The sequence below is a fragment of the Pseudorca crassidens genome, chromosome 18, assembly GCF_039906515.1.
Source record: "Pseudorca crassidens isolate mPseCra1 chromosome 18, mPseCra1.hap1, whole genome shotgun sequence".
NCBI classification, from domain to species: Eukaryota; Metazoa; Chordata; class Mammalia; order Artiodactyla; family Delphinidae; genus Pseudorca; species Pseudorca crassidens.
In genome coordinates this window covers 30,449,644-30,474,554 of record NC_090313.1, presented here as the reverse complement: position 1 = coordinate 30,474,554, position 24,911 = coordinate 30,449,644, and the positions used below count along the sequence as shown (strand labels likewise).

Sequence of the window (24,911 nt, the reverse complement as noted above, 5' to 3'; positions counted from 1 at the left end):
GTGATAAAAGAGACTTAATATTTGGAAAGCAGCGGTGCTTGGGACCAACATGTACCGCTAATGACTTTTGTCAACTGGCTGATTTCTAAAAATGAACTGTTTTTCACTCTTTTAATAGTATGGATGAGAAAGTGAAAGTGTGGGGGGGGTGTGTGAAAACATGTGCGCAGGTGTTTATGTTGTGTTTTAGATGGAAAATGCTGTTTGTGTTTGAGTATATGGTTTCAGGAAATCTGGTTTTAAACTCTTGTAAGATTTTTCTCTTATAAATCTAAATTTGCTTTCAGTGAATCAGAATAAACTCATGTTACCAGCTCAGTGTGACAGGAAAATGATTTAATTTTGTAATAATGACTTCCTCCTTATCATGGCTCTTAAACATAATTAGCATTTTTCCTTTGGAAAAAAATAAACACCTTATTCTATCTATAGAAATAATAGAAATGAAAAAATTAGCTTTTACCAATTCAAAGACTAAGTTTGAAGAGTTAATATCTCTTTTGTAATAGCTTTAAAGTCATTAAAAAATGACTGTAAAATCTTAAATATGGTCAAGATTTTTTTCTAAAGAAGAATAACCCTGTCTATAAATATTTTTTATAGTAAACATTGTCTTTAGCCATATAACCTAAAAACCTGGGTAGGATTAATCTTTTAAAAGCAATGATATATTTTTAAATGAACAAGCCATTTCATATCTATATGCTTCTAGTTCTGTTGAACAAGCATTTCTAAACGACACAGCAGTGATACGTGCATAGCAGGGATGGGTCTGTTAGCATTTCTGATTAATTGGAAGATTGTTGAGAGATGCTAAGTTTCATCACCAAAATGGCATGTTTACTTCTGCAGTATTCGAGGTCATGTTTAATTTCCATGAAAAATAACTATGGATGAATTTATTTTTCCTAATCAGCATTCTCTCATATGACCTATCTGATGGGCAAAGAAATTTTTAACTTTCAAAGTGTTTTTCTTCAGTTGTTGCTGTCTATTAAGAAGAAATGTCTTTTCCCCTTAAAATCATACTGTTTTGAAACTCTGTAGCCGATGTTCAAGGAGGCTATGAACTTAATAAAACATGTTTGTTGGCTTCTAATAACAAGAGTGTCCTGAGTGAAACTTGCCTGGAGCCTGTTTCATGAGACACTGGGTCTAAAGTGTTCAGGAAAAATCAGTATCTGGGCTCAGCCTTCAATGAAACTAAGTTAGTGACAAACCGAAACCAGGAGGTCACGTAGTTACAGCCGTAGTAGGAAGTATGCAGAACAACTTGTTTCAGTGGAAACCACAAGTCCATAAAAGCAAGATGTGTCCAAGCAGTCCTAGTGAGAACATCTGCATGAGGACCTTGACACTCTTAATTAAGAGCATCGCCCCGACAGCTCCGTCTTGTTGGACCAAAGAGCACAGGGGTCGATCGTGGAACTGCTGCAAAGGAAGTGGAGGGTGGAGAGTGAGAAAGCTGGCAGACAGCTTCTTTAAATGATTGGCCAGAGCTCCTCTGCCCTGAGATAGCATTTTTTTAAAAAAAAATTATTTATTTATTTTTGGCTGCGTTGGGTCTTCATTGCTGTGCACAGGCTTTCTTTAGTTGCGGCGAGCAGGGGCTACTCTTCGTTACGGTGCGCAGGCTTCTTATTGCGGTGGTTTATCTTGTTGCGGAGCACGGGCTGTAGAGCGTGGGCTTCAGTAGTTGTGGCACGTGGGCTTCAGTAGTTGTGGCACGTGGGCTTCAGTAGTTGTGGCACGCGGGCTTCAGTAGTTGTGGCACGTGGGCTTCTGTAGTTGTGGCTCGCGGGCTCTAGAGCGCAGGCTCAGTAGTTGTGGCGTAAGGGCTTAAGTTGCTCCGCGGCATGTGGGATCTTCCCGGACCAGGGCTCGAACCCGTGTCCCCTGCATTGGCAGGCGGATTCTTAACCACTGCGCCACAGGGAAGCCCTGAGATAGCATTTTTATAGAAGGAAGGGAAAATGTGAAGGAAAGCAAATAATTCCTTACAAAATAGTAATGCATTTCTCTTTAGTTTCAGTTCTTGTGTAATGTGGAGGCTTCTGTAGGTCAAAGATCTTGTCCTATATTTATTGTAGATTAAAAGCCTTGGTGTTGGTTAGGCTGGTGGTTCTCAACTGGGGGCATTTGGCAACGTCTGGAGATACTTTTGGTTGTTATAGCTGGGATGGGGGTGCTACCGCCATCCTGGGGGTCAGGGGTGCTGCTAAGTACCCTTCAGTTCCAAAGGGTATTTAGCGGCCTCCGTAACAAAGAATTTCTGATCGCAGATATCAGTAGTGCTGAGGTTGAGAGGCCTTGACTTCAAATTTTTAGATTTCCACTCTGCCAGCAAGATAATTGTGTGGAAGGGAGGATACTGACATAAATTTTCAGCTGAAGTGTGACTTTTTACTTACTAATATAATAACATGTATTTCTGTGTTAGTATGTTTGTTCGTTTTACGGAAAGGCTCATTGTATTTGGAGCGTGCAGTAAGGTGTGAGTACTTGGTCATTACCGTGCCCATCCATGTACATTAAAATTAGCAAAAGTAAAAAAAAAAAAAAAAAAAAAAAAAGCTCAGGGGTCTTCCCTGGTGGCACAGTAGTTGAGAGTCCGCCTGCCAATGCAGGGGACATGGGTTTGTGCCCCGGTCCAGGAAGATCCCACATGCCGCGGAGCGACTGGGCCTGTGAGCCATGGCCACGGAGCCTGCGTGGCCGGAGCCTGTGCTCCGCAATGGGAGAGGCCACAACAGTGAGAGGCCTGCGTACCGAAAAAAAAAAAAAAATTAGCAGAAGTGTGGCAAACTATTTATTATTTTAAATGCTCTATCAAAATTCAACCCCTAAGATACTGCATTAACAGTTCACAGACCTGTTGTTGGTCTTCCTGCACATGTAATCTAAGATACACGTTTGCAGAACATACTGAGAGCAAAGAACTACATGTTGGCAAATGTGAGGTATTTCTTTTTGTTAGTGGACGACAGTCCACTATCTATGTTATTAAAAGCATAGATGACACACAGAGCCTAGGAGAGTTGTGTGTGGTGAGAATGAGTGGCAAGAGCAGAAGCAATTAATATAAAGACCCACTGCTGTTGAATCACTTCACTAATCTAGACCCTAAGTACAAATCTTATTTTCCAGTAGTTTGAGATTTACCATTTACTTTGTAACAATTTTCGCTAGTCAAACAAGCTAGGGTACTCTTTATATTTCTGTAATTATACATATTAATTTTCTAACTGAATTATTTTATTTGAAGGAAGTAATAGTTTGAACTTTTCCAAATATATTTGAATTATTCCACTTATTTTGGGACTACATATATGCAAAAGTCAGTTGATACTTTTAATTTTGACATTCCTGACTTTGATGGACAGGGTGTATCTTTACTCCTTTTCTTCCCAAAAGGGTAGTAAGCAAACTGCGGACTTAGGCTCCATGAATGGTAGATTGAGATTGAACCTATCCTAGTTGAGATGTTTACTGAGGCCATGAAATTTAGCTTCTGCACCAATGATTAACTGCACCGTATTATTAACCATTTACCAAATATCCATACTGAGCTTAGAAACACACACAATCTGCAGAGAAGAGGGGGTGTGACTCCCACAGGGCCATCTCTGCACACTTTCTCTAAAAGGCCTGTGGGAGAGCAACCACAGCACACTGCAGAGCTCCTACAGCAAGTGTCATGGTCTTTGGTGGCATCTGGTCATCAAGAGGCACAGAACAATGACTCGTTGTGGAAAGCAACTCAACAGAGCAGCCCAGACGTCCTGTATTGGAGGATTGAAGTTGACAGAAAGGTAGAGTTGAACATTAAAGGTTTTAATTTTGTGTCTAGCATTTTGACTCAGACTAAGTCCTGCATTTAAACCATTGCTCTAAACCAAATTATACATTGAAATTTTTAAGCTGAGAATTTGAACAGATTATAAACATGTTTTCTGTTTCCACCCCCTTACCATTCCAATCCAGTTTTTCGCACTTCCTTAGATGCATTCTGTTCATAATACAATTATAGGATGGCGATGCTTTTGAACACAATATTTGTCATGCAAAGAAAAAGTATTTTTTAGTGTACACTTACTCTTTTGTTATTTACGATATTAATATTTTAGTTCTAAAATGTGACTTGAGATATTATTGACTGAGTTTTTTTAAAAGGTCTGTTTATCAAATGGAGGGTGGAGAAATCAAGAATCTGTTATTTTTACATGTACTAGTTACCAAAGGAACAGTAGTTGGAAGCGAAATTAATGTTCACGTATTTCCCTTGTGAAAATAACGGAGGCTCAAAATGATATTTTAAGGATTTAGCTGATCTCTAAAGCTTCAAAAGGTGCTTGATTTTGCAGCAATACTGTAAAGTCATGTCTTAGGAATTAAGTTCCCAGATGGCTCTCTTTTACAGTCTGCCAAATTTGACTTGAGATATGAATGTGTATGTGTATTTTTTTAACGTTGTTATTCATGTAAGTAAAAATATACCTACTTTGAATTGGATAATTTTCAACTTTCTCTCATTTAAACCTGATTATACTACTTTTTTTTTTCCAGATGTGTCTTTCAAATGAGTTTCTCAATGTCTTAATCTGTTTAAAAAAAACGAAAAGGAAAAAAGCAACCTTAATGATATCCAAACTTGGATCTGTAACTTGAGTATGGGGAGTTCCACCTGTCAATTCATGTTGCTATTTTAAAATGTTCCCTCCCTTCCTACCAAGTAATTAGAACAGAATAAAAGAGAAAGGAAGTTTACTGCATCACATATATCTCTATCCCATTCATTCTCTGGTGTTAGGTAGTTACTGAAAGGGGGACATTAATTCTTTTGGGTTGCAGAAGTCCTGTTTAAGGCCAGCAGCAAAAATATATGGTCACATTTTTCAAATGATCTTTAATTGCAAAGTTTGAATTTCTAAGAGTCTGCTCAACTGCAGAGAAGGTGGTGGGATATGAGCTGCAGGGACAAACTGTAGAATAACTAGCAGTTTTACCTGGCATTTATTTCGCTCCATTTCTAGTTCTTAATTTATTTCTTCGATAGATCGACACTTTCTGGATGCCAAGTCTCCTTCCTCAGCTCCCCACTCCCTCAAATCCAAAGAGCCATGGGGTCTGATTTTGTCTTGGTTTGCTGGGTGAGACTTCATGTTATAGACTTTGATGGCCAGGATCTTTATCTACAAAAGTAACCCATCCTAACTTCATTGCTCCAAAGAATCTCACTTGGTGGCTCATTTGATTAGCAATTGTCATGAATCAGTTCATGGGAAGGTGGTAGAATTTGCTTCGCCTATCAGATAGCATTTGTTTTATAACGTGGTCCTTCAAAGGGTTAAACCAAAGAGATATTTTTGTTGAAGAGATTCTTTTTTCACCTAATTATCTGTAGGGCTGCCTATGTTGAATTAATCAAACTTTTACAGTTACATGCACTGTAATATCTGTAGTCCTGTCAGTCGTTTTTGAAAATGAGAGCTTCACCGGTCACTGGAGATGTTAAGCATTGTTTTCCCCTGAATTTCATGCTATATTCTGGTCTGATTTAACTGATTGTTTGAGTGAAGGGTATACATGTGAGGTGCGTGTGCTTACATCTGTTTCTGGAGCTACAGAGTAGAAAGTGGCAGTTAATCCAGCTATGGGGAAATTTTGGTTTCATTCACTTGCCAATCATACAGCAAGCATTGATTCAGCATCTTCTCTGTGGCCGGTACTTATACAGACATAAATAAGATGGAGTCCTGCCGTTAGAGGGGTTCACATTATAATTGAGGAAATGTCCTCATAAGTTAGAACACATTGTGTTAAATGCACAGGGCTCTCTGGGACTATAGAGATGAACAGTCATTTCAGCTTTTTAATCAGGAAACACTTCTAATTGAAGGTGACGTTGGTCTCTCTTCTGGGCTTTCAAAGCATTTCTTGTTTTTACCTACATCTAATTTTTCCCTAGACTTGAAGCTATCTGAGGGCAGAGTTAATGCATTTAATCTCCTCCTGACACCTTACGTGTTAAATACTTATTTGAAAATCAGATTTTAATTATGAAGATATGGAAATCTTAAAACCAGGCTTCGAAGATGAGAACTGAATATTTCTTTGCTAAGTGCTCCTATCTTTCTTCCTCATCTTTTCAAAATTGCAAAGCAGATCTGGGAAAGCAGTCACTAAACTTTTGGTTTGCTGGGTGAGACTTTTACTTATCATTTCAGAATATTGCAACACAATCTGAAACTTATACAGTTTAAAAGAAGAATGTGTGTTTCCTCTCAGTTGTGTGGGTAAAACTAAAATTGGAATGTTGGGCCATGTACTTTCCAAAGTATTTGGTGGAAGTTTTAATCCTTATGCTGATGTCCAATGATAAATGCTAGTATTGTTTTAACTGACATTTGAGGGATGTTGTTACATGCTTATATTTATATGAAGCTTTAGAAACATTTTAATGTTCTCATACCATCACCAATCTAAATGTATGCTTGAGGCTTGGGTGGAAAAGTATAGTTGTTACGTAGGTAGTTGGAATATCTTGTAGAAGCTCAAGGGCAAGGGACAGAAAATTTTAAAAGCAGGAATCAAGAGTGGAGGTAACTTAACGGGAAGTCATTAAAGTTACTTTAATAAGAAGTTTTACCAACAAGTTTACAGTAAGCCTTGTTTCTTCCAAAGTCAAGCTATCTGCCTTGGTACCTCTTACCTTTGCCTAGCATTAAACACCAAAGCCAATTTGAAAAAAGTCACAAATTGCCTTTGACTTTGGCATGATAAAAACTATTTGAAGAATATGAGCGCACAGAAACATGAAGATTTCTTAGCAGCTCATTTGAATTGTTTCTAGTATACCCCAGGCTGGGTTTCTTTCTCACCCAGGATGGAATAGAATTTCAGTTGATGTGCATCAATTGTCATGAATAGACAATCATCCTAACAATAGCAGGGACTTTAGGTGCCTGACATGGGTTTAATCCCATCCCATTCAGTCACCTGGTGGCTGAATGACCTTAGACAGGTTAGTTTTCCTCCCTGTGATCACTTTACTGCTCAGTGAACAAGAGAGATGGAATGGCTAATATCCTGGAGCTTAGCAAATATTACCATTTGGGGGATAGCCCTACCCCGCAAGGATATTGTACGGATTTTCATAAAGTCATGTATGTAAAGTGTATAGTGCTTGACATATAGTAGTGCTCAGTAAGTGGTACTGAATTATCAATTGTGATCATTTATTTTATTTTTTTTAACATCTTTATTGGAGTATAATTGCTTTACAATGGTGTGTTAGTTTCTGCTTTATAACAAAGTGAATCAGCTGTACATATACATATATCCAGATTCTTGACCCTATGAAGTGAAGATACGTGTGCTCTGTAGAAGAACATGGAGGGAAAAATTTGGCCCCCAGCTGCTTAAATTGTGATGATTGGCTATAGGCTCTTTGCTTTTTTATGAGAATTTTAGCCATTTTAGACTTATCTCTTCTTTCAATTAGGAGCAGATATTAAAACAGATGTTTTTCTGACATGTATGTTTAGTCAGCTTTTTACAGTGTATCTGTTTCATTAGAATAGCAAAGCTGGAAACCAGAGAACATATATCTAAGTTATTTACTCTTCCTCCTGTTTATGTGGGACCAACATAATTTTATTAACTTTTTGAGACCTCAATTTTCTGTGTATTTTATGAAATGTTAGAAATATTGTAGTTTGATTTGGATTTATTTCCTTAAAAAGTTTCTATTTCCATATTTAAAAAAGCAAAAAAAAAAAAAAGACATGAAACCACAAGCAGTCCACAACACAAATCCAAATTCAAAACTTTACTTTGGTGATTGGTTTAATTCTTTCATCCCATTTTTTCTCTTCTGTGAAAATTCTTATCGTTTTGGTCATTAGGAGAGGAGAGGTGGTTATCCTTTGGATAGGCAAGATCAGATCAGATGCTGTTCTCTAAAAGGCTTTTGTAGGCCTTATGAATTTTTTTTTTGGGGGGCGGATAAGTGTTCATAATGTTTACAGAATTCAAATGCACACTGCAGCTATGTTGTCCCCCAGACAGAAAACTTAGCTGCTCCTTTTGGATATCTCCCATCTGTGCTGTCCATCAAAAGGCTACTGTACTGGTAGCATAAAGGTCTTGATTATATTCTCTAAAATATTTGTAGTTTTAACTCTGGACATAAACAGTCATAACTAGCAATAGGCACTGTTTGTGAGGTCATAAGCCTTGGTTCTTATTTACTTCCAGTTGTACGTGGTGAAACACGTCAAGAAACTAGGAAGTATACTTTCATGTTGATGCTTTGACATAACATTATAGCTTGGTTCTTTTAAAATGAAGAGACTCACTATCAAATGTTGAATAGGTATAAAAGTTGTATATTGATCATTTATTGGTTATTTTAAAGAGTCTAGGTTAGTGGAGTAGTTATATTTTAGGGGTAATTGCCCTGGTATAATTTGTCATGCTGAGCAGCCCTTCCAGGTGGGATAGGCTGCTGATGGACTGATTCTCCGTTTTTCAGAGACATACCTTCTGCGTATCCCTACTGAAGTGAGAGGCAGGGTGATGGTCACTTTTTCTTAAGAGCTTAAAAGCATTGCTTCAGATACTACTGACCAAAATATACACAGTAAACTTAAGAAAACATGCTCCAAAAGTGTTACTGAGAAACCTTTAATTTTAAGGAAAAGTGTACACCTGCTGTATAAATTAAGGATACTTGCCACATTAAATGCATATGATAGTGTAATAAAATTCCATTCAAAAATAAGTAGGTTAAAAACATACTTGAATGAACACACTTCAGGTAAGCCAGTTTTTCTTAAGTTAAAAAAGGAAAAAGTGGGGGATCTTGGTGGCCTGGAAAAAGCAGCTGCTTTGAATTAAGCTCTGTTTGCATTAACCACCATAAATTTAAGAAGGGTTTGTGCTGTGTATTTTGAGCACTTTGGGGAGAAATCCCTAGATATCAAGTATCACTGTTATTACATTTCACCATTTCATTACATTATAATAACATTGATGGCTGCTAGACTTTGTAAAATGCTTTTGTTCTGTATTTTTTCTTTCACTTTTACTGAGATAAACGGAAATAATCTTCAAAAGAATCTATGTCTGGGTAGACAATTTGGCTGACATGTTACTAGGCTTCTTTTGACTTAATATTGAGAAGAAAAATTCTCTGCTAAGTGGGGAGCTCAGACTTTATTTTGTGTATAATGTGTATTCATCTCAAAAGTGTGCAGTAGAGCACATACGTGTACACACACTAAGAACATATGTGAAAATTTGTAAAAGGCTTCAAAGAGTGAGGCACCAGACCCTGAGGGTCCCTAGATCCTTTTTTATTTTAGTGAAGAATTCATTTCACCAGAAGGGCTTGGTCCCTGTCTTGGAGGAGAAATAGGAATAGTATGATTAAATATTGGTGTCTAAAGCATGCCCATCCCAGATTAAGAAATAGAGCTCTATGTCCTTTCTCATATTTTTCATTCTCTTTTTCATTCTGCTTACAAGAAAGAGTCAGGGTAAAAAATTCCCGTAAAGACTGATATCCATTGATGTAAGCCTTGAGCTGCTAGAGCCAGAGATTACTGCTGCTGGGGTATCTAGAAGCAGCACAGTCCTGATGGGCTGAAGAGGGAGGGTGGACAGGTACATGAGGCTTAGCCTAGGGGTACTGAGTTCTCTCATCTGTACACCTTTTATCTTGTGGCTTGTCAGCCGCAGCCATTGAATATTTAATATGTGCTGTGTACAGACCCTGAATCCTGGGTGGGTAGAAGAGAAAAAAAACCTACTCTTTCTCTACCTTGTTCTTAAAACCATAAATGGGGAAGATGAAAAAAGCATTCTTCAGTCTTAATGTTTGCTTTTGTGTCTTAAAGAGCATTGCAGTGATTTACAGTTTACAACTTTAAGGGAACGATGGATTTGGACTGATGAATATCAACTAGGTGAGGGCATCACTGTACTACAGTGTCCGGAATATTTCATAACTACTCCATCAGGTTTAGACACCTGACAGACAGCTAGCTATCTGTCAGGTGTTTTACATTAGTTATTTCTAACCTAGTAACAGCCCAGCCAGCCATTTTGCTTCCAATGCATGAAATGAAGGGAGTCAGAGAGAAGAGTAACTTGTTTAGTTTATCTTGGGCAAATAACAGAGCTAGGATTTAAATTCAGGGGGTGTCTTAGCCTTCAAAGCTTGGATTGCTTCCACTGTATTGTCTAAACAGACTTGAACAGACTTTAAAAACTTGCTAATATTCTTTCTAGTGCTATGGGACTGAAATTGTCTGAGTTGCTGCTTAACCAGGCCAGCTATAGCCCAGATGGATTTGTGTGTATGACTGATATTACCTCATTTGATACATGGCCAATATCTTTATATTATAATTAAAATTTCCCCCTAGTTTGTGAGCTAAGTAACTTCAAATAGATACAATATTACTATGTGCCATTAAATCTAAGATCAGTGCTTTTAAGATCTCCTTATTTTAGAAATGTTAAATAGACACATGTGTACCTTAGAATAGAAGAAGTATGCTACATGTGTGGTCTTTTCTCCCTGTCTAGTAAATAGAGTATTTGGATTTTACTGATATGCACACATAAAGGCCTTTGTAGGTTTTATGACCTTTACACAGATAGTTATGAATGTTCAGTTGTATTTGCCATTCTAATCGAACATTCCTGTTAGAGGCTGTGGATTGTAAAACCTTACTAATCTAAATTGCTCAGGATCATACTACCACACTTTGACCTTTACAGCATTGGCATGAAACGTATATTTAAAAACAGAACTGGCAGGAAATTATTCTAAATAAGTTATTAATTTACCAATTTTTGATGCTTCATTTTACTTGTTAAAACCAAACCAAAAAACTCTCCAGAAAGTGGGCATAGAGGGAACCTACCTCAACATAATAAAGCCCATATAGGACAAAACCACAGCCAACATTATTCTCAGTGGTGAAGAAATGAAAGCATTTCCTCTAAGATCAGGAACAAGACAAGGATGTCCACTCCCGCCACTATTATTCAACATAGTTTTGGAAGTCCTAGCCATGGCAATCAGAGAAGAAAAAGAATTAAAAGGAATACAAATTGGAAAAGAAGTAAAACTGTCACTGTTTGCAGATGACATGATACTATACATAGAGAATCCTAAAGATGCCACCTGAAAACTACTAGAGCTAATCAATGAATTTGGTAAAGTTGCAGGATACAAATTAATGCACAGAAATCTCTTGCATTCCTATATCCTAATGATGAAAAATCTGAAAGAGAAATTAAGGAAACACTCCCATTTACCATTGCAACAAAAAGAATAAAATACCTAGGAATAAATTTACCTAGGGAGACAAAAGACCTGTATGCAGAAAACTATAAGACACTATGAAAGAAATTAAAGATGGTACCAACAGATGGAGAGATAAACCATGTTCTTGGATTGGAAGAATCAATATTGTGAAAATGACTCTACTACCCAAAGCAATCTACAGATTCAATGCAATCCCTATCAAAGTACCAATGGCATTTTTCACAGAACTAGAACAAAAAAATCTTAAAATTTGTTTGGAGACACAAAAGACCCGAATAGCCAAAGCAATCTTGAGGAAAAAAAAAACAGAGCTTGAGGAATCAGACTGCCTGACTTCAGACTATACTACAAAGGTACAGTAATCAAGACAGTATGGTACTGGCACAAAAACAGAAATATAGATCAATGGAACAGGATAGAAAGCCCAGAGATAAACCCACACACCTATGGTCAACTAATCTGTGACAAAGGAGGCAAGGATATACAATGGAGAAAAGACAGTCTCTTCAATAAGTGGTGCTGGGAAAACTGGACAGCTACATGTAAAAGAATGAAATTAGAACACTCCCTAACACCATACACAAAAGTAAACTCAAAATGGATTAAAGGCCTAAAAGTAAGACCCGACACTATAAAACTCTTAGAGGAAAACATAAGAAGAACACCCTTGGGCATAAATCACAGCAAGATATTTTTTGATCCACCTCCTAGAGTAATGGAAATAAAAACAAAAATAAACAAATGGAAACTAATGAAACTTAAAAGCTTTTGCACAGCAAAGGAAACCATAAACAAGACGAAAAGACAGCCCTCAGAATGGGAGAAAATATTTGCAAATGAATCAATGGACAAAGGATTACTCTCCAATATATATAAACAGCTCAAGCAACTCAATATCAATAAAACAAACAACCCAATCAAAAAATGGGCAGAAGACCTAAATAGATGTTTCTCCAAAGAACACATACAGATGGCCAAAAAACACATGAAAAGCTGCTCAGCATCACTAATTATTAGACAAGTGCAAGTCAAAACTACAATGAGGTATCACCTCTCACCAGTTAGAATGGGCATCATCAGAAAATCTACAAACAACAAATGCTGGAGAGCGTGTGGAGAAAAGGGAACCCTCTTGCACTGTTGGGGGGAATATAAATTGATACAGCCACTATGGAGAACAGTATGGAGGTTCCTTAAAAAACTAAAAATAGAATTACCATATGACCCAGCAATCCCACTACTGGGCATATACCCAGAGAAAACCATAATTCAAAAAGACACACGCACCCCAATGTTCATTGCGACACTGTGTACAATAGCCAGGTCATGGAAGCAACCTAAGTGTCCATCGACAGAGGAATGGATAAAGAAGATGTGATACACATACACAATGGCATATTACTCCGCCATAAAAAGGAACGAAATTGGGTCATTTGTAGAGACGTGGATGGACCTAGAGACTGTCATACAGAGTGAAGTAAGTCAGAAAGAGAAAAACAAATATCGTATATTAACGCATATTTTTGGAATCTAGAAAAATGGTACAGAGGAACCGGTTTGCAAGGCAGAAATAGAGACACAGATGTAGAGAACAAGCATATGGACACCAAGGGAGGAAAGAGGGGTGAGATGAATTGGGAGATTGGGATTAACATATATACACTACTATGTATAAAATAGACAACTAATGAGAACCTGCTATATGGCACAGGGAACTCCACTTCACTGTACAGTAGAAACTAGCACAACATTGTAAAAGAACTATACCCCAATAAAAGATAAAATAAAATAAAATACACAGAATCACAAGAGAAACCAATTACATTGAAACATGGTTGTCAAAATAGTTCTGAAACACAAATATGAAATATAATACTGTGTTTTTATTAATGTATTAAATTTTAAAATACAAACAAATTAAAAATAAATTTATCCTTAAAAACTTAAAAAAATTAAAAATTAACTTATCTTAAAAAAAAACGACTAAACCATGACTCCCTCCTCCAAACATCCTTGGCTGGGAATAAATGCTTATAAATTATTTATATATATACATATAATATAAATATATATATATAATATTTTCATTTCAGTTTAGGTTATTGTGTATTAAATCTTATGTAGAACCTTAATGCTTGATAATTTGAAGTCCTGTCTGAAAGCTCAAACTAAAAGCAAGAAGATAAATTATAGTCATATTACCTAGCTTATTGAATTAAAGAAGAAGAATTACTTCAGTACATCACTGCAAGTCCTGCTATCAGTGTAGCCATTGGAGGGTTTGAAACAGGTGGTGAGTACAAAGCACCAAGTGTAACAGTAAATAACACTGTCTAATTTCGGTAAGATGAAACTCCTGGGGGATCAGATAGTGACTCAGAAAAGCAAAGTCCAAGAAATGACTCAAGCACAGAGACACTTTAAGAATTCCTTTACTAAGACTTATGACAAGTGGAGTGATCACTTCTTCTACCAAGTCATTAGAAGTTATTTCTTGCTAGTTGTTGAATGTAAATCTTTCATTCATAGGAAAAAATATTAAACTTTTATGTTGTGAATGTGATGTTTTTAGAAAGCCAAAGATAGTTGAAACTAACAGTAGCCTAAGATACACGTATAAGAGAAGAATACAAAGAAGGAAAAATTTCCTTTTAAATAACTAGTGGGATGGGTTAGATGCAGTAATAGAAAACACTTGTTTTAAGGCTGTTGAATATGTAAAAGGAGGAAAAGTACTGCTTTTGAGAGACGGAGTGGAGGAGAGTGGAAAGAAAGTAACATTTGAATGCTTTGCTTAATGCCTTGTATAATCTTACACCCTCTTTGTTAGAAAGAGTGGCTGCTTGAGTATACAGGTATGGAAGCTGAGAGGTTTGGCCTCTCACTCAAGGTCATGTGCCTAACACAAGTGGGAACCCTCATTAGGACTCCAAACCCAGTTTCTCTCCATTATAATAATTCTGCTTTCAAGTGTATCCTAACGAAAGACAGGAAGGTCAAACAAAGGAATTTTGAACGTGTTAACGTGTATCTGTCAGACACGAGCTCCATGAAGTTGGTTGGATAGGAGGGAAGTTTTGGAGATACAGAAGAATTTGTAATTTCTAGAAGCTGTGGGTGAGAAATTACCCAGACTTTACTGAGAGTGAGAGTGCTTTAAACAAGTGCTTCTCAAACTTCAATGTGCACGTAAAACACCTTGGGCTCTGATTCAAATGCAGATTCTGATTCATTAGGTCTGGACAGGGCTGGGATTCTGTATTTCTAGCAAGCTCCCAGGCTGTGCCGATGAGCACCACGCTCTGAGTTACATGTATTTAGGCAATTAATGATAGTGATCGCATACTGGAGTGAGGGTTTAATAAAGATATTGGGACAGATGTAAGGCTTTAGTGTGGATCTGGAAGATAAGTTGGATTTGAGTGAGGTGGGAGAATACTACAGGAAGACTGGCACATCCAGAGGCACAGAGGTGAGAAGTTCTAATCAATCATTTTAGAGAGCCCTTTAGATGCAAAGCAATGAGTAAAGTTAAGTAAGATCTCCGCTCTTGAGGCCTGAACTTATTTGCGGAGAAGGGTACGTATGCAAGTTTCTAGTCTAGGTTGGCAGATTAGAGGCAGGATGACAGGTAGGTTGGGACCAGCTTGAGTGGTACCTTGAGTATCCTGGCTGGGGGAGTTTGAGCTATCTCTTAGGTAGTGGGATTACTACCGAAAGCTTGGTGCAGAAGGTTACAATGTTAAAATCAGAGATTTCGAAAGATGGGGTAATGAAGTAGTATATAAAATGGATTGACTGAGAACTAGCTTGGAGGCTGGCACAGGTGTTGGGAAATGGTTGCAGTTCATGGATGTTTTGATAAGGATGCAAACTGCTGAAAGCAGTAAAAATGTAAAAGAGGAGAAGATATTTGAAGTAGACATGATGGGGGTTGATTAGAATGAAAGAGCAAGAAGGGCCAGCTTTTGAGCTTGTGCAACTATTAGCAGAAACGGGAAAGGTAGCCAGTTTGGGGGCAAGATAGAAATGAGATCTTAACACACTGCACTGGACATGACAGTAGAGTATCCAAATGGAAATGTAGGAGTTGTTAATGCATTTAATCAGAAATTATGGTCTTTTTTCCTTCTTTTAAATGCCAACGAAAAGAAGGAATTATTATTTGAGTCCCAAATCTCTTTTCTGTAGCGCCTTCTGGAAGTGTTAGGCCGGATTTCTTGTCCTAGGAACTACTTTGCTTTCGGAGTAAGGGCAGTGGGAATGTCATGCCCTCACAGGAAACACTGTGGGCTTGGCCTCTGGGCTCAGGTGGATATTCAGATCAGTTTAGCGAATCCAACATCACTGTGTGTCCTAGCCTTGGGGTCCTTAAATCATAAATACCCCTGTTTGCGTGGTAGCCACCATCTGGACCAGTGTTGGCCGTACTAACCCCACTCACTTGCTTTGTATTTTCTCCTACAACCTGAGAAAAGTTGTCCCTTGTCTTTCTGTCAACATCTTTTAAATCTAAACTCTGCGTCTCTTGTCAGCAACTGCTCCAGACAAGAATATGTACAACCCCCCATAGAATAGACCATTTCAACCACATTGTGTCCAAATTCGTACAACAAAATGGACTTATCTCCTTGTTTTTTTCTCCCACCCATGAAAACCTTACTCCCAAACAACAGCATTGAAAAACAAAACTATGGAGTCTGCAAAACATCTCATTCAGCCTGATGGAATTTTATAAACCAAAACTGCTTCCACTTCTGTTCATCAAGGTTGGAAAAATAACAGTATTTTAGGGCAGGTGTAACACCAGGGAATTTGATTCAATAACTAGATGGATGGATAAATGAATGAGTTTAACAAATATTTATTGTGTTCTTACTCTGTGCATGGCACTGTTCTAGGGATTGGGGATCCAGTTTTGTGGTGAAAAGGACAAAGCCTTGCCATTCTTAGGCATACATGCTACTAGGGAGGACAATAATGAATAAAAATATAAAATGATGGGAGGTGGTGATAGGACTCTGAAACAAAATAAATCGGGTGGAGGGAGCACGTCAGGAAGGTTCGTTTTGATATGATATTTTAAGCATAGTTTTAGATAAAATTCTACATGCAGTAGATTTAAAGGTACTAATAAAACTAGCTATTGGGATTAATGTTACATTTTATTAGAATCATAAAGAGTTTTGGTAAACTTTTCTCCTAAAACAAGCTCACTGATTTGAAGCTTTAGTGTATTTTAAAGTGAAGCATCAGAAAGGAGGCCCATTAACCTCTGAAGGTCGGGCTGCAGTTTGGGGTGCGTCTGCACACGAGGCTTCCCCTCCTCTGCACCTGACTCCCATCTGGCAGCCTGCTGGCTGGCAGGGCTTGTGTCTTTGCATTTAGGTTTCACCCTCGCAAATGAATTAAGGGTTCAGTTTTTGTTTTAAGATTTTATATGGTTTGAATTCAAGGAAGCTTGCTTTGATCAGATAATTAACTACTTATGGTATTTTGACTCCTGCTTTTCATAAAAGATTTCATATTTTTCTGTTAGTCTCAAGTCTCATGTGTGTACTTGAATCATGTATTCCCACTCATGAGCCCATCGTGGCTCCCACTTACCCACAGGTCAAGTCCAAGCACACTTGAGACTTTAATGGAGTTCTACTGTCTAATCATGTGTGGCTTATTTACTTGCATTTTTATTTCCCTTCTACGCAAGCTTTGTCAACCAGTCGGGCCAGCCTCTTCCCCTGGACAGCCATTCTTACAGGCCAGGCACCATCTTGCCTCATCCAGGAAGCCCTTCCTCCCTCACTAAGAGAGGAAGCCAGATGCCTGGTTGTTAGTCCCAGGCGGCCAGTGCTGACTGCAATCTTTGCTCATTTCCCTTACCCTCTCTGTCCTTCCATTTCTTTACCTGCGAAATAGAGGACAACACTAGTACCTACTGCACAGGGACCATTGTGAGGATTAAATGAGTAAAGGTGAAGAGCTTAGATGCCTGACACATGGCACACATCCATTATACGCTGGCCGTTAACTACTATTGATACTTTACGTAAAATTTTAGACTACTGTGTTCTCTAAATATGGTGTGTATGATCTACATGATAGCTTTTTTTATTTCCTACTCCATTTTTTTTTTACCTTTATGGTAGATTTTTAAACTCCTAACTTTTAATATATCGAGAGCTAGATTGAATTATAATGTATTTGGTGATTGACGATCAGGTAGGAACAGGAACCCTATGGAGGGAGCAAAGAACACTTAGGGACGGTCCTTGTCTATTGCCCTTGTCTACTTAGAGGAAATGCTCGAGAGGAGGGGATGGACCCAAGGTGCTGAGAGAAAGTACTGCTGAGTTGCTGCCTTTTTTCTTTCTTGACTGTCTTAGATATGAGTTAATTTACAAATTTTCTCATACTAATTTCTTTTTTGTTATGGCAAGAACACTTAACATGAGATCTATCCTCTTGACAGATCATTAGGTACACAAGCCAGTGTTAGCTATAGGCATAATGTATCAGCAGATCTCTAGACTTATTCATCTTTTATAGCTGACACTACATACCCACTGAAAAGCAATTCCCAGTTTCCCCTTCCCCTGGTCCCTGGCAACTACTATTCTATTGTCTGTTTCTATGTCTGTTGACTATTTTAGATATCTCATTTAAGAGGAACCATGTCCTTCTGTGACTAGCTTATTTCACTTGGTATAATGTCCTCCAGGTTCATACATGTTGTTGCAGATGGCAGGATTTCCACTTCCAGGTGTATATCCATAAGAATTGAAGCCAGGATCTTGAGGAGCTCTCTGCACCCCCATGTTCATTGCAGCATTATTCACAATAGTCAAGATATGGAAACAACCTAAATGTCCATCGATGGATGAATAGATAAAGAAAATATGAGACATTACATGCTATGTACAATATTATTCTGTCTCATAGTAATCTTAATTCTGTATGTTTTCCTCAGTTTAAAACCTTAGTTTCCAATGCCCAGTAATATCTCATTTAATAAGATGCAGTAGAGATGACTTTGTGGTTAAAAATTGTAGGTGATTTTTTTTTTTTTAATAAATTTATTTATTTATTTTTGGTTATGTTGGGTCTTTGTTTCTGCGTGCCGGCAAGCGGGGGCTACTTTTCATTGCGGTGTGTGGGCTTCTCATTGCAGTGGCTTGTCTTTGTTGCGGAGCATGGGCTCTAGGCACATGGGCTCAGTAGTTGTGGCACGCGGGCTCAGTAGTTGTAGCTTGCGGGCTCTAGAGCACAGGCTCTGTAGTTGTGGCGCACGGGCTTAGTTGCTCCGTGGCATGTGGGATCTTCCCAGACCAGGGCTTGAACCTGTGTCCCCTGCATTGCCAGGCAGATTCTTAACCATTGCGCTAGTAGGTGAGTCTTAAGAAAGGATTGTAAGGGTGTGTTTCTTAAATGAACTAAGCAATATGATTTTACCGTTGGGGTAATAAGGCAGAAGGGAAAATAAAGGATCTGTCCATATAAGGAGATAGAGGAGGGAGAAAGAGCTGTGTATATGGAGAAAGGAGAGGTGTGGCAGAGGGACAAGAGTGACTCCCTCTGCCAGAAGAGAAAAGTGTGACCCAGGTGACATTCCTGTAGACTCAGTCTGTGCGACAAACAATAATAGGAAAGGAAGGACCTCTACTCTACCCTTATGTGTGAAGAGGATAGTTTTTCTTTTTCTTTTTTGTTCTTTGATATTTAGAGTAAATGGAGAAGTATCTACCAACTTAAATCTTAAGAAATGTAAGACTACAGATCTAGGGATAACTGATGATCTCTCCATAGTCCTTGGATTTTTTTTTTTTTTTTTTTTTTTTTTGCGGTACGCGGGCCTCTCACTGTTGTGGCCTCTCCCGTTGCGCAGCACAGGCTCCGGACGCGCAGGCTCAGCGGCCATGGCTCACGGGCCCAGACGCTCCGCGGCATGTGGGATCTTCCCGGACCGGGGCACGAACCCGCGTCCCCTGCATCGGCAGGCGGACCCTCAACCACTGCGCCACCAGGGAAGCCCTGTCCTTGGATATTTTGATTACTATGATAACAACTATAAGCAATTGGATTTATTTTATATAAACAGAAAATATCCAACAGTGTTCTTAGGATGAAAAAGTTGAAAGCAAAAATAATTGAATAGCCCGCTAACGATTTATTCTTGCTTTAATCTTCTATTATTAGGAATGATTGTTTTTACTCTTTCCTTAAAGACTTATAAGTGGATAATTTGTCCTCTTAATTTGACTAACAGTTGTGTTAAAGAAAACTATGAAAGTAAGAAGGGCATTATCTCACCAAGAAGTTAGTAGTAAATCATTTTGCTAAAGGTCTCAAGTCTTACTAGTTCATTCATAAAACAGAATGATGCAATCAGTAAGAACTTACCTTAGTAAACTTTTACACTTCTATGTATCCATTTCCCTCCCAAATACACTGTTCACGATTCTCTTCATCCTCCCTCACTCCTAAGTAAATAATTTGACAGTCTGGTGTTTGATCCCTTTTTTGTGTTCTATTGAAAGTTTAAGACAAAATTTGGGGTTACATTATTTGAAAGGTTGTTTTTTATCATGTCTGAGAATTGCTTTCAGGGAATGAATTCGAAAACTTATTAATTTTCTGCTATCAATTAACTCACTTGTGATTTCAAAAGCATTTTTAATTTCATAAGCCTTTAAAAATGGGCATATAGTTATGAGGAGATAAATACTGTATTCAAAAGTTGTCAGCCTTCAATTCTGGAGCACGTTTATCCCACAATCGTAATGAAGGTAATACATGGGAACATTTATTTATATTAGTTCAAAATGCTTAGTCACATAATGCAGTTGATGTGAGTGTTCACTGTTTTATTTGAACTTACCAGAAAAGCTCTCTAAGGAGTCTCTCTGCTGCCTTTCATATCAACTTAAAAATTGTAGTGGGAATATTCCTTTATATGAGGTAAGAATCAGACTATCGGAGCTGGAAGGTACTAAAGAGACAGCTCCATCCAGTGCAGTCCTCCTTTCACATGAGAGGGAAAATGTGGCCCAGAAGAGGTCAAAATGCTATTCCAAGGCCACTCGTGAGCCAAGACATGTATCCTGACTTAAGTCCCACCTTCTGGTTTGGGTGTAGTTATTTCCCCCCGTGTCTTATGCCCAGCTTAGCCAGGGCAGCAGAAGACTTGAACAAGAATAACACTTAATTTCACCTGGCTTTAACCTTTTCTTATTTCAGTGAGTGACTGTCTATAATATTGATACTTTGTCTACATTTTAGTTTATTATTCTACTTCAGATTTAGTAACTTGAATAAGATAAGGGCTATACTTAAATTTCAAAGGCAACCACCTTCTTTAATCAGTAGACCTGAATATGTTCACATTATTTCACATTTTAGAATATAAAGAAGGAAATTTACCAATGGCAATTTGATTGGTCTGTGCAACCGCTATCCACTTTTCTTTATCCATGTTTTGTACCTGTTTTCAACAAGTTGGTCTGTGTTGGTGTTTGTTAGTGGTGCCTTACAACCCTAATATACACAACTATTTTTATGTAAGCTACTTTGGTGTTATAATTTTGTGTGTAGGATTTTCTGATAACGTGGTCTTAGATTCATGCTCATTTAATCTTTCACCAGATGCATTATTCCAGTGTTACCTAATCCAGACTTTCTTCTTAACTGGGGAAAACAAATTAGAGATTAGGTAATACAAAAATAGGTCTAGGCCAGTTTCTCACCAATTACCCTTTTTCAGAGATATATAACAGGAATGTATGATATTATGAGGAAATTATAAGATGACTGTAACAAAATTAACTTACTTTAACTTTCTGAATAGCATTCCTTCCTTTAAAGCTGACAGTGGTTGGCTTTTCAGAAAACTTATAGGAGAAATCATTTCTGTCCTTCTTGAAACATTGTGTTCTGTGGACATGGTAGGTGTGTTTCTATGTTTGGGTGTTCTCTTCTGGATCCCATGGAGTGTTGGTGCTTTTGGAGTGTTAAGCAGTGAACTCAGTGATCTTCCCTGTCCTTTAGATCCCCGGACCAAGACATCCTAAGTGACAGCTTAGTGAACAGCGACAGCAGCAAATCGAGTGCATTTTTATGGTGCTCTCTTAAGCCCACGCAAGCCCAGGGAAACACATTGAAGTTTTTCAGTCAACACTTGAAAATCATTGGCAGCAGTTCCAGGCTTTTCACTTAACTCTGAGTTTCTTTGTGCTTTTTATTGTTTGTTTTTAATTCTAGTTGGGTAAGGCTAGAGGAATTATGTTTCAGTTTAACTTCCTTTTTCAGAGAAGTAGCTAAAGTGGTTGAAGCTGTAGCTTCGGTGAAGCTGTAGTTTTAACTTTGGTATGTTTCTAGGGCACTGACTCTCAATCATTTGCATGCATCAGAGTCACCCGGAAGACTCACTAAGACCCAGATTCCTGGACTCCTAACCCCAGAGTTGCTGGTTCAGGAGGTATGAAGTAGGGTCTGAGGGTTTTTATTTCTAACAAGTTCTGTGGTACTGTGGATACTGACGGTCTGGAGACCGTGGTTTGAGAACCTCTGTTTTAGGGGATAAATCAATGGGAACTACTCAAAGAGAAGGTATGTGACATTATTATCCTAAGAATATTTTTAGTTCATCTTGTATAGATATTCAGCAAAACCCTCAGTACAGTTGACCTTTGAACAACATAGGTTTAAACTTGTGAGGGTCCACTTACACGTGGACTTTGTTCACTAAATACGTACTATGGTATTACATGTTCAGCACTGTTCAAAGGTCAACTGTAAGTGAATAATGTTTGTGGAAAGAAAATAATCCTCAAAGGTCCTTTGGAGGTAGTGAGACAAATACACAAAATGTATTTTATTAACGTCAGTAATGGATATAAGTGGATGAATAATGGTATGGCTCTATATTTGCATGAGTGATTGGGACTCTAAAGTGATGGTGTATCAGGGACTTGGCAATGTCCTATGGGAGTTTCCTGGAAATTGACATTTAAGAGTTAAATGTGTGACAGATTCTGGGCATTTTAGGCTGAAGGAATGGAATATATAGCTCTGGAGTGAGAGTATACAGGTCCTGTTGTGTTAGACTTGTTTGATTAAAGTCAGAATAGAGTGGGATGCAACAGGAAATGGCTGAAAGACGGAAATGGGGATGTAACTAAAATTAAGTTCAAGATAAAGCATGGGGAGCCCTATGATTTAGTGGGGATGAGAGGGAGTAAATGGCCCCTTAAAAATGATTCTAGATGATGGGTAGGATAGATTTTTAGAAGAGGCTGAAGATTAATCTCTTCTTTCTGGTAATATTTTAGTGCCTATATTTTAAGTACTTAGCCAGAGATGAACAATATTCTGTTTCTGAATTCATGGAGTTCACAGTCCAGTGGGAGAGACTAGGAAGATAATTTAATGGAATGCTTTAAAAGCACTCTGTGCGGAGCACCCATGGGCTCCCATGAGAGAGGCCTCTAGAAGATAGGAAGGCTTCAGAGGCTGGTGACATTTGAGTTTAATCTGAAAGGATGAACAGTTCAAAAGTGGGGGAGAACAGTCAAGAGCCTTCTAGGAAGAGAAAACTTCCTGTTGTCTCTTATGTGGAGGTGGGAGAGATCAGGGCTGTTGAGAGAGTTCTAGAGCTGTTTTATAGAAAGAGTGTTGGGTTTATGCTGGGGCAGGTCAAGAAACGAGGTGACCGAGAGTGGGCAGATGATGAATGTGAATGCTATGTTTTGAACTTTACTTGAGGGAAATAAACCGTAAGAGGTAAGAATGTCAAGATAGGAGACTTGGGGCTTCCCTAGTAGCACAGTGGTTAAGAATCCACCTGCCAATGCAGGGGACACGGGTTCGAGCTCTGGTCGGGAAGACCCCACAGGCCGCGGATCAACTAAGCCTGTGCACCACAACTACTGAGCCCGTGTGCCACAACTACTGAAGCCCGCGCGCCTAGAGCCCATGCTCCACGACAAGAGAAGACACTGCAATGAGAAAACCCCAGCACCACAACGAAGAGTAGCCCCCGCTCACTGCAGCCAGAGAAAGCCCGCGCGCAGCAGCAAAAACCCAACGTGGCCCAAAATAAAAATTAAAAATAAATAAATTTATTAAAAAAAAAAAGATAGGAGACATGGAGAGGATTCCATTTTAGGACGATTGTTCAGGAATCTCTGGGGAGGAGGAGGACCAGGGGGAAGATCGAAGACAGGAAATACATCTGAGAAAGAAGCAAGGAATTGCAGAGAGATTTAGGGACTAGAATTGATAGGACTTGTTTGGTGGGGAAGTGAGTGTTCGAGGGAGATGTTGTTTGGCTTAGGCCTTAGTTTTCTGACTCTGAAATTTGGGGCCCTTCACCAGTGCAGAGCATGTGGAAGGATGAACAGGCTCGGGGATTAGATGGTGCATGCACTTACGAAGACTTATTCGATTTAAATTCTGAACTGCTGATAGTGGGAATATAAAGGGCATATCTGAGAAAAGTTGCCTGGGAAGTATTATTTGAATTTGGTTTAGATTAAATATGGTGAAGGGGAGAAAGAAGAAGAAAAAACTCATTCGATTCATTAGTCTTGGAAGTTTCAAAAAGGTATTCACAGAAAATGGGAAAATTGAAATTGATTGCAAGAAAGGTTAACTACTCTGAAGGACATCGGGATCGAATGTGTATTGAACTTGAAAGTTAATTGAAGAAGGCGGTGTTATATTAATCTGAATTTGAAAACCAATTATGTTATTCCTTTGAAGCATGTCCATTCTTTCTCAATGACTTATACAGAGTGATTGGTGATACTTTGATAAGATTCTGAAATTTGAAGCATTATATGGAAGGCTAAGAAGGAAGTGGCACATCTATGGAAGGTGGTACATGTAAATGGAGATTTTTAAATGATCCGTGGTGTTAACTCTCTAATGAAAGACAGGCAGCTTTATACAAATTGCAAGGGAGATAAGTCATAGTATGTTTTTAATTTAATAGTTGGTCATTCTTGGAGAGTGAGTCAACTCCTCAGACTTCATTTACTACTCATGAGACTGGTTTTGGTTTCAGCTAATTTTAGGCCCATGGAAACTTGAGTATACTTTATGAAGAGGAATTAATTAAATTCTTAGATCCTCTAAAACAGTGGTTCTCAACATCAGACAATTTTGTGCCCCAGGGGATATTTGGTGACGTCTGGAGACATTTCTGATTGTCTTGACTAGGGTGAGGAGAGGTGTCTAGTGAATAAGGCCAGGAGTCTGTTTAACATCCTGCAATGCACAGGGTAATCCCCCGCAATGAAGAATTGTAAGGTTCAAATGGTAATATTGTCAAGAAACTCTGTTCTAAATATATATTGCCCCTATGAACCTTTGGATTAAATATAGTTGTGAAAAATTTGGTGTTTTTTTAAAAAAACACTAAGATAAGAGAGGCTAATCTAGAACAGGCAAAATTTAGGACTAAAAATGATTTATGAAAAACTTGGGCTAGGGATTTTTTTGAGGAGGCCGTGGTGCTGATTTTTCCCATGGTGGAATTAACATTTTGAAACAAGTCTCACTTATAGGCAAG

The 24,911-nt window shown here is 38.3% G+C and overlaps 1 protein-coding gene across 12 annotated transcripts in view; it reads left to right on the top strand.

Moving 5' to 3' along the window:
• The window catches only part of LMO7 (LIM domain 7), a 202,129-nt gene that overhangs the window by 106,023 nt on the left and 71,195 nt on the right, over positions 1 to 24,911 (top strand). The gene's annotated exons all lie outside the window — the stretch shown is intronic.